Source organism: Citrus sinensis, chromosome 6 (assembly GCF_022201045.2).
Source record: "Citrus sinensis cultivar Valencia sweet orange chromosome 6, DVS_A1.0, whole genome shotgun sequence".
NCBI lineage: Eukaryota > Viridiplantae > Streptophyta > Magnoliopsida > Sapindales > Rutaceae > Citrus > Citrus sinensis.
The window spans coordinates 2,208,818-2,218,184 of NC_068561.1; the positions used below are offsets into that span (position 1 = coordinate 2,208,818).

Here is a 9,367-nt window from a genome sequence, read left to right on the forward strand (position 1 = left end):
GCAAACAAATGCCCATCCCTACTCGGTCTATTAAAGGACCAGCATGCAAAGCCAACTAAATATATTAAGGAAATTTGCAGAAACGATCCATAAGCAAAACTATAAAAAAAAAGGGGCCAACAGAAAGCATAAAAAATTTATACTCAAATGTTTACAAAACAAATAAAAGTCTGAAATTTATAGAAAGATAAGCCTAAGGGTTATGATGTTCAGCCGCCTCCGTAGTCGAAGGATCAGCAATTTTAGGAAGAAGAAGATCAGCAACATCGGGGGGAGTGGGCACTGATCCTTGACCTACTTCAAGAGCACGATCCCCTGCTTCCCCCTCCTGCACCCCACCTAAAGGAGCCTCCACCTGATCCTAGTCACCCTGCCCCTTATCCCCCTGGTCGGCCTCGGCCATATATTTCTGCACTCCAACTTTAAGCTTGCTCATGTCGAGCTCGGGGTATTCTTCCTTAAGCACAAACATGATGCACTTGTAGCAAAAAGCGAGACCAGAGTTATACTCTGCATCCAGCCGATCACCCACATCGGCAGATTTACCTTTCAGCTCGGCCAACTGTTCATTCAGAGACTTGATTTCCCCCTCAAGGGCCATCTTCAAGGTATCTCGCTCGCTTTGAGTAGTCTGGAGGTCAGATTTCAAATCACCCAACTCACCCTCAAGCTTGGTAGAGTTGGATTCAGCCATGGCCACCTTTTCTTCCAGATCCATGATCTGCTTTTGCAGATCAAGCAGCTTTTCCTTTGAGCGGTCGGCAGACTCAGCTCTTTACTTCAAGTCCTGGTTGTCAGCTTGAAGCTTCCTCTCATGGCGCGTGACCCTATTCTTATAACAAGAAACTATAGTAGCCAGCTTGAAGGAGACCCTTTAGACAGAACCAGCCAATTCATTGAGACTCATGCTCTCAATATCCTTAACCATTTTCGGTCCCACTGACTTCCCAAAGTCCCTCTGGTACGAGGCCAGATAGTCACCCTGATCACGAGGCGGAAGAGGAGAGGATCGGTCCCTAGAGTGAATGCTAACCTCAGAGCTCTTGTCGGTAGTTTTCTCCCCACCGCTCTTTCGAGGTGGAGGAGGGGGCAGAGCAGGAACAGAAGCCTTAGAAGGACCAACACTGGCTTTCTTCGACGGAGGAGGAGGAGGATTGCTGGAGCTGCTTGGAGCCCGACCACGCTTTCTGGTCATGGCGCTGAGGATCTTGTTATCCATTCCGGCAGCTACGTCCACTAAACGCGAACCGACCAGGTTTGTTAATGACAAGAGATCTTGGCAGGTAGACGCGTTCACTAAAGCAGTCTCCACCTGGAGCAAGGGTCTGTCGTCAAGCTCTTTGATCAAACCCCACGACTCTGAAAGAGCAAAACAAGGTTAAAGAACCCGATAAGTGACGATTGGAGAAAGAAAATAAGCAATAAATAAACGACCTGGGGTGACAAAGCGCGTTGAAAGGTGAATATCACCACCAAGCGAACGGGCTGCTGGGCACCAATTTCCTCAAGTAAAGAAGAATTTGTTCTTTCAATTTTTATATGAGGAAGGAAATCCGGTGATCGGCTTCCTCTTTGCAGAGCTTGACATGAAGTAGTACTAGCCTGCTTCCTTTGGGCTACTCCGCAGTTGGTACAAATGCTTTACCTCAACAAGGGAGGGCTCCTCTAATCCACACCTCTCCCATAGCACATACGTAGTTGAGAGAACTCTCCACTCATTTGGATGCAGCTAACCAGGAGCCAGGTGCATACCACCCAATATCTTGGCAAAATAACATTGAAGGGGCAACCGAGCTCCTAATTTGAAACTCTCCAGATGCATCGTCACATACCCCCTCGGAGGTCGGCTAGGAACGTCATCTTTCCCGGGGATTACAAAGAGAACCTCTTCAGGTATGTTATAAAGGGTTCTAAGTTTGAGCAGGTCAGTTGGGGTGGTGGCACAAGCTATATAATCGATAGGGTAAGAATCCGCCTCCACCCTATGACCAAGGTTTCTCTTCTTAGGGGGTTTGCTCGGCTCAGAACTGCTCCCCTCACCGTCACCCACTTCTTCAAGGACCCCAGCCCCACTAGAACTATGGTTCTCACCAGAGCCCGACGTGGGTCCACCTTGGTTTCCTACAAGCTCTAATTCAAGGAAAGGAGAAGTGGCCATAGGACGGGGGTATTCAGGGGTATCCCTGTAATAGGAGGGACCTACACTACGAGAAGAGTGAAGAGGATCACTGGGTCCAAACAGATGGGGATATAAATCCTCTATCTCTTCATCACTCTCATCTACAATTATTTTTCCTTTCTGTTTTGACATATTGAAGTTTAAAAAGGGAAAGCACAGAATATTCAAATGTATGGGTACAAAAGGGACAAATACAGAACCCACAATACAAAAACCCAATCAACAACAACCAGAGAGGGGGTTAAAGGCTATACCTGGAATAGGCTGGCACGGATAGCGCTGCCGTGACAGAGAAAGAACCCAACAAGTAGAGGCTTCGGACGTGGGAAGTGTGAGCAAAGTTCAAAGAAAGAACCCAATCCAACCTTTTTGCTAACGACTCAAGCTTCGAACAGCCTTGGACATCGAGGTACTTAAGAGCCTGAGGTAGATGTCCATTCCGTGTCAAGAAAATAAAATTCGAGCAATAACTGACCTGAAGGTGCTCCAGTGTGGCAGAAAAGGATGTGAGGGAGGTGCACCCACTGCTGCGACTGCGGATGTCCTGTTCCCCTGTCAAAGACCTTAAATTATCACATCTAAAGATAATCAGCCGCTTCAAGAGATGTACTGCTATTAATGGCCAGACTTTTAAGAGGTGTACTGTTATTTTGCATCCATGCCTCAGGTAAGGATTCTAAAGCATTGCAATCTTCAATTTTAACTGTTCTCAACTGGGAAGGCAGAGCAACCTCTGGAAATGAAACAAGTGAAGTGCAAAGATATATCCGCATCTCTGTAAGGGAACTAAGGGTGAGCAATGCTTGTGGGAGCCTTGTAAGGCCTTCACAAATACGCAATTCCAAAAATTGAAGCCTGTACGGCAACTCTGGCTGTTGCTGGTCATGTTCTTCCTCTGTTACCAAGGAAATCTTCAGCCAGTTAAGGGATTGAATGTCATGCAACAACTGAGTTTCACTCTGCCATAAATATGTTAGCTCTTGAACACCATCAGTCTTTAAATTTTCCAATTTAGGTAGCCCTTTGTCACGGGATGAGTATTTTGTGCAGCTAACCCGTGCGACACTTAGACAACTTTGCCGAATATTGCTAAGTAAGCCTAGAGCTTCTCGAACTAAAGAAGAAAGCAATGGAGCCGAATAAGAAACTTGTATTGTACAAAGGAGAGATTACAATGCTTGAGTGCTCAATGCTTGTTGTTGTGTTTGTTGGATGCAAATGCCTAATGCCATCCCATATTTATAGGGGAGGCTTGCCAAGCTCTAGAGATTCTAGAGAATTCTACCACTTCCTAGCTATTTACATGTGCTGGAATTGTAAGGAGAATTCTAGAGTATTTACAAGCTCACATGTTCTAGATTTGCCTAGAACTTTCCGGAATTGGGCCAAGCTAGCACTCTTGGCCTTGTGTTGGCTCTCTAGCCCGAAATTGTGGGCAATTGGGCTAGCGAATTGGGCGGTCCACAACATCCTCCCCTACCTAAGTACTCGCTATGTGCTGGCACGCCCCTCCTCGAAACCACGTGGTCTGCAATGATGTAGTCCACATCTTTGTCGAATGCGGTGACAACGGCAGTTGGCGCGCGCCTTGATTCTCCGCGACTTGGGTCTCCCATGTCTTCGTCATATGGCTTGAGAAGGCTCACATGGAAGACCGGATGGATCTTGAGTCTTGGCGGAAGTTGGAGTTGATACGAGACGTTGCCCACGTGTCGAACAACTCGGAAGGGTCCCTCGTAGCGCCTCACTAACCCCTTGTGAACTTTCTGCAAAGTCTTGAACTGTTGGGGTACGAGCTTGATCATGACTTGATCACCTTCCTTGTACTCAACATGCCGCCTCCTTGTATCCGCCCATTTCTTCATTTTCCTCGCGGCTTTGTCGAGGTAGGCTCGCGTGATGTTCGCTTTCTCATGCAATTCGCGGGCGAGCTTGTGTGCCGCGGGGCTTTTCCCTCCGTAAGTCGAGGCTATGGTGTTGGGGGTCATGGGCTGGAATCCCATGATGATCTCGAACAGACTCTTGCCCGTAGCCTCACTTCGCTGCAAGTTATAAGAAAATTGGGCGATGTCGAGTAGTTTCGCCCAATCCCGCTGATGAGCGCTCACATAATGCCTCAAGTACATTTCGAGGAGGCCATTAATGCGCTCGGTCTGCCCATCCGTTTGTGGGTGGAAGCTTGTCGAGAACTTGAGATCAGTCCCCAACATCTTGAAGAGCTCCGTTAAAAAACGCCCAGTGAACCGAGGGTCTCGGTCGCTCACAATGCTCCTTGGAACTCCCCAAAGCTTCACAATGTGCTTGACGAATAGGCGGGCTGCCTCATTTGCTTTGCAATCGACTGGTGCGGCAATGAATGTGGCATACTTGCTGTATCGGTCGACAACAACCATGATGCTGCCACACCCTTCGGACTTGGGCAGCGATGTGATGAAGTCCATGGAGACACTTTCCCATGGCCTTGTTGCTAGTGGTAGCGGCTCCAACAATCCCACTGGGAGTTGATGATCCACCTTATCTTGTTGGCACACAAGACAAGTTCGCACATATGACTCGATGTCGTCCCTCATGTGCGGCCAAAAATACGAGGCTTGAACTAGTGCGGTGGTGCGCTCGATTCTTGGGTGACCAGCCCACTTGGAGTCGTGGCACTCCTTGATTACTTCCTTTCGCAAGTTTCCCCACCTTGGCACGAACAGTCGATCTCCCTTAATGAGGAGGATGCCTTCCTCTTGCCAAAATCGCCTTGTCTTGCCTTTGAGCACCTTCTCCAACAAATCCTTTGCTAACGGATCTTGTTGGAGGCCTTCCTTGATGCGTGAGACAAGGTCGGACTTCGGTTGGCTCATGCTAAGAGTTGCCAATTCGGCTTTGCGGCTTAGAGCGTCCGCAACAACATTGGCTTTCCCCGGTTTGTACTCGAGTCGGTAGTCGAATTCCGCTAGAAAATCTTGCCACCGTGCTTGCTTCGGACTCAACTTCTTTTGAGTTTGGAAGTAGCTTGTCGCTACGTTGTCCGTCATGATTGTGAAGTGTGAGCCAAGCAAGTAATGTCGCCACACTCTTAGACAATGGATGATGGCTGTCATCTCCTTTTCTTGTACCGTGTAGCGGCGTTCCGTATCATTTAGCTTTCGACTCTCGAATGCTATAGGGTGGCCTTCTTGCATGAGGACTCCTCCTATGGCGAAATCCGAGGCATCTGTTTGGACTTCGAAGGCTTTAGTGTGGTCCGGAAGAGCAAGGACGGGTTCCTCCGAAATTGCTCTTTTCAACTCCTCAAATGCGCGTTGGCACTCTTCGGACCAATACCACGTTCTGTTTTTCTTGAGCATATCCGTTAAGGGTGCCGCCTTGGCCGAATAGCCCTTGATGAAGCGGCGGTAGTAATTCACCAGCCCAAGGAATGAGCGAAGCTCGGGCACTTTCGAGGGAGGTTCCCATTCGAGGATGGCCTTCACTTTGGCATTCTCCATCATGAGCTTCCCGCCCGCAATCTATGACTAAGTTGAATTGAAGTAATTACAGAGACGATGCACATGTTCAAAAATGAATCTCAAAGGAAATTCTCTAAATCCTTCAAAACAGAATATTAATTAGCAGTTAAAAAGGACATAGGAAAAGAAAAATAATACAGGAGAAAGGTCTGACATGAAAAGCTTTTGTTTTTTTCTAAGAAACAAAAAATTATATATTAAACAATAAGAGATATGTACAAGGATCAATGCAACTACAAATAAACAAAAACAAGGATGTGTAAAATCAACCATGCTTCCGAAATTCATTTTGAAAGTCTTTGTACAAACCATAAAATTTATTTGGGAAGCACAAAAGATGCTAAGGAAGACAAACCAAGGAAATTGCAAGCTTAAACTTTTCTATAGATAGCAATTGGTATAATGAACCATGGTAAGAACGTCAATTTAAAATGTCAAAGAAATCTACGTATATTCAAGCAGTTCAAGTTAAATTTTGAGAGTTAAACAGGTCACACTGAGAATTGAATCAAAAGCCTACCTCGATGTAGTGGCTCAAGTAAAAGCTTGCCTACAAAAAAAGTAAACAAGAATTGTGAATTAATTGTTATGTGGGGTCTGCTTGGAACCCAATTCAGTCTAGCTTTTATGAAATTGAGTTCTTTTCTTAGGTTTCGAATTATTGTTATGCAATTAGAACTGTGTTTGTTTATCTACACTTTTTCTTAATTGAAAATTAGCCAAAGGATGGTAAAATTAGGTGCCACAACCAGAAAAAATGATGAGCATTTTGTCGCGGACCGCCCAAATTCGTAGCCCAATTTGCTCACCAAGAGCCCAACACAAGGCCAAGAGTGCTAGCTTGGCCCAATTCTGGAAAGTTCTAGGCAACTCTAGCACATGTGAGCTTGTAAATACTCTAGAATTCTCCTTACAATTCCAGCACATGTAAATAGCTAGGAAGTTATAGAATTCTCTAGAATCTCTAAAGCTTGGCAAGCCTCCCCTATAAATATGGGATGGCATTAGGCATTTGCATCCAACGAACACAACAACAAGCATTGTAAGCAACTCAAGCTTTGTAATCTCTCTTTGTACAATACAAGTTTTCTTATTCGTCTCCATTGCTCTCTTCTCTAGTTCGAGAAGGTCTAGGCTTACTTAGCAACATTCGGCAAAGTTGTCTAAGTGCCGCACGGGTTAGCTGCGCAAAACACTCATCCCGTGACAAGTGGTATCAGAGCTAAGGTTTGCACGCGCGCAAGTTAGCTCACGAGAAATGGCCAACCCTTCGAATGTAGCACAAGAGGGTGTTGTTGGTGTGGATGTTCCACCGGAACCAAGCCGCGGCCGAGAGGGAGAACGCGCCCAAGGCAAGACTCGCGGCAAGTCCAAGGCCCCATTCGTGGATGCGTTGGAGCCTCGTGTGACTACTCTCGAAATCACATTGTCCGCCGCTCAAGATAGCCTCGAGGGATTAGAGGAACGAGTGGACGGTCTCGAGGGGGAATACGCCGAGTTCACGGTGGCAACAAAAGCTCTCATCCAAGAGCAAGCGAACACTCTCCGAGGTGAGTTTCGTTCTTTCCATGATGAGTTGCTCAAACTTCGTAGTTTTGTTCAGGACAAACTACGCGCTGTCCGTACGGAAGTGGATGAAGTCCACTCGGATTGGGCATGGCACAAGCGCACACTCTCCGCTAGTCCAGCTTTCGCAAACTCGAGTGATGCGCGCCGCATTGACGTGCCAAAGCCTGACACTTACGATGGCACACGCAATGCCACAATCGTGGACAATTTCCTCTTTGGGCTCGATCAATACTTAAATGCCATGGGTGTCCGAGATGAGGCATCGAAAGTGGGCACTGCACCCACCTACCTTAGAGGCGCTGCACAACTATGGTGGCGTCGCAAGCATGGCGAGATGGGCAAGGGCATTTGCACCATCGACACTTGGGCCGACTTCAAGCAAGAACTCCGAAAGCAGTTCGCCCCAAGCAATGCAGAGAAGGAAGTGCGAGCGCGCTTACGTCGCCTCAAGCAATCGGGTAGCATTCGGGACTACATCAATGAGTTCACTACCCTTATGTTGGAGATAAGTGACATGTCCGACAAGGATTCGCTCTTCTACTTCCAAGATGGCCTCAAGGATTGGGCCAAGACCGAGCTTGATAGGCGTGGTGTTCAAACACTTGACGATGCCATCGCTATTGCGGAATCGTTCACCGAATACTCTACCCAATCCAAGGACAAAAAGGCCAACCAAGGCAAAGGTGGGGGAGAGAGTCGCAAGGACAAGGGCAACAACCGCAAAGATTGGGGGCAGAAAAAGCTGCCTAGCGACAAGAGAGGGCAAGGAAAATCGGAGGGCAAGAAGGAGGCGCCAAAGCTGTGAAGCCCATGCTTCATATGCAATGGTCCTCATTGGGTACGCGACTGTACCTCTTAACGCTCTTGCTGCCCAACTCAAGAGCAACCCTACAATGTCCACAGAGGAACCCTAACTCAACATGGGTTCTCTCCAATGCCTCGGCGCACTCAATCGCCAATAGCCCGCACTCGTCAAGAAAGGGCTCATGTATGTAAGCGCAAAGGTGAACGGTCAGTCCGTTCGCGCGCTGCTAGACACGGGAGCGACGCATAACTTCATGTCCGTAAACGAGGCCAAACGCTTAGGCCTCAAGGCCACCAAGGAAGGAGGTACGATGAAAGCGGTAAACTCACCCGCCAAGCCAATTGCGGGAATCGCACAAGGCGTGCACATCACACTCGGTACGTGGAGCGGAAAGCTCGACTTCTCCATTGTGCCCATGGACGACTTCAAGATGGTCCTCGGCATGGAATTCTTTGACCAAGTCCATGCCTTCCCGCTGCTCGCTACAAACTCCCTAAGCATCCTCGACGGGAGTAAGGCATGCATGGTTCCCACGGAACGAGGCAAGTCCGAGGAGAAGACACTATCCGCCATGCAATTCAAAAGGGCTTTCAAGAAAGACCCAAGCTTCTTGGCCTCCATTCGGGAACTAAACGAGGAAGGAAATAGCATAACGTCGCCAAGCCAAGTCCCTCCGCAAATACAAAAAGTCCTCAACGAGTACAAGGACGTGATGCCTCCAGAACTTCCGAAGAAGCTCCCACCTCGACGAGAGGTAGATCATGCGATCGAGCTGGAACAAGGCGCGAAGCCACCAGCCTTGGCACCCTACCGCATGGTGCCACCCGAAATAGAGGAGTTGCAGAGACAACTCAAAGACTTGCTGGACGCAGGCTACATTCGCCCCTCAAAGGCCCCATTTGGTGCACTGGTCCTCTTCCAAAAGAAAAAGGATGGATCGCTGCGGATGCACGAGGGACCCTTCCGAGTTGTTCGACGTGTGGGCAACGTCTCGTATCAACTCCAACTTCTCTCCAATGCCTCGGCGCACTCAATCGCCAACAGCCCGCACTCGTTAAGAAAGGGCTCATGTATGTAAGCGCAAAGGTGAACGGTCAGTCCGTTCGCGCGCTGCTAGACAAGGGAGCGACGCATAACTTCATGTCCGTAAACGAGGCCAAACGCTTAGGCCTCAAGGCCACCAAGGAAGGAGGTACGATGAAAGCGGTAAACTCACCCGCCAAGCCAATTGCGGGAATCGCACAAGGCGTGCACATCACACTCGGTACGTGGAGCGGAAAGCTCGACTTCTCCATTGTGCCCATGGACGACTTCAAG

General features: G+C 48.2%; 1 pseudogene; it reads right to left on the reverse strand.

Moving 5' to 3' along the window:
- Positions 1-193: 193 nt before the first annotated feature.
- On the reverse strand, positions 194-2,311 carry LOC102609982 (uncharacterized; annotated as a pseudogene).
- Positions 2,312-9,367: the final 7,056 nt, after the last annotated feature.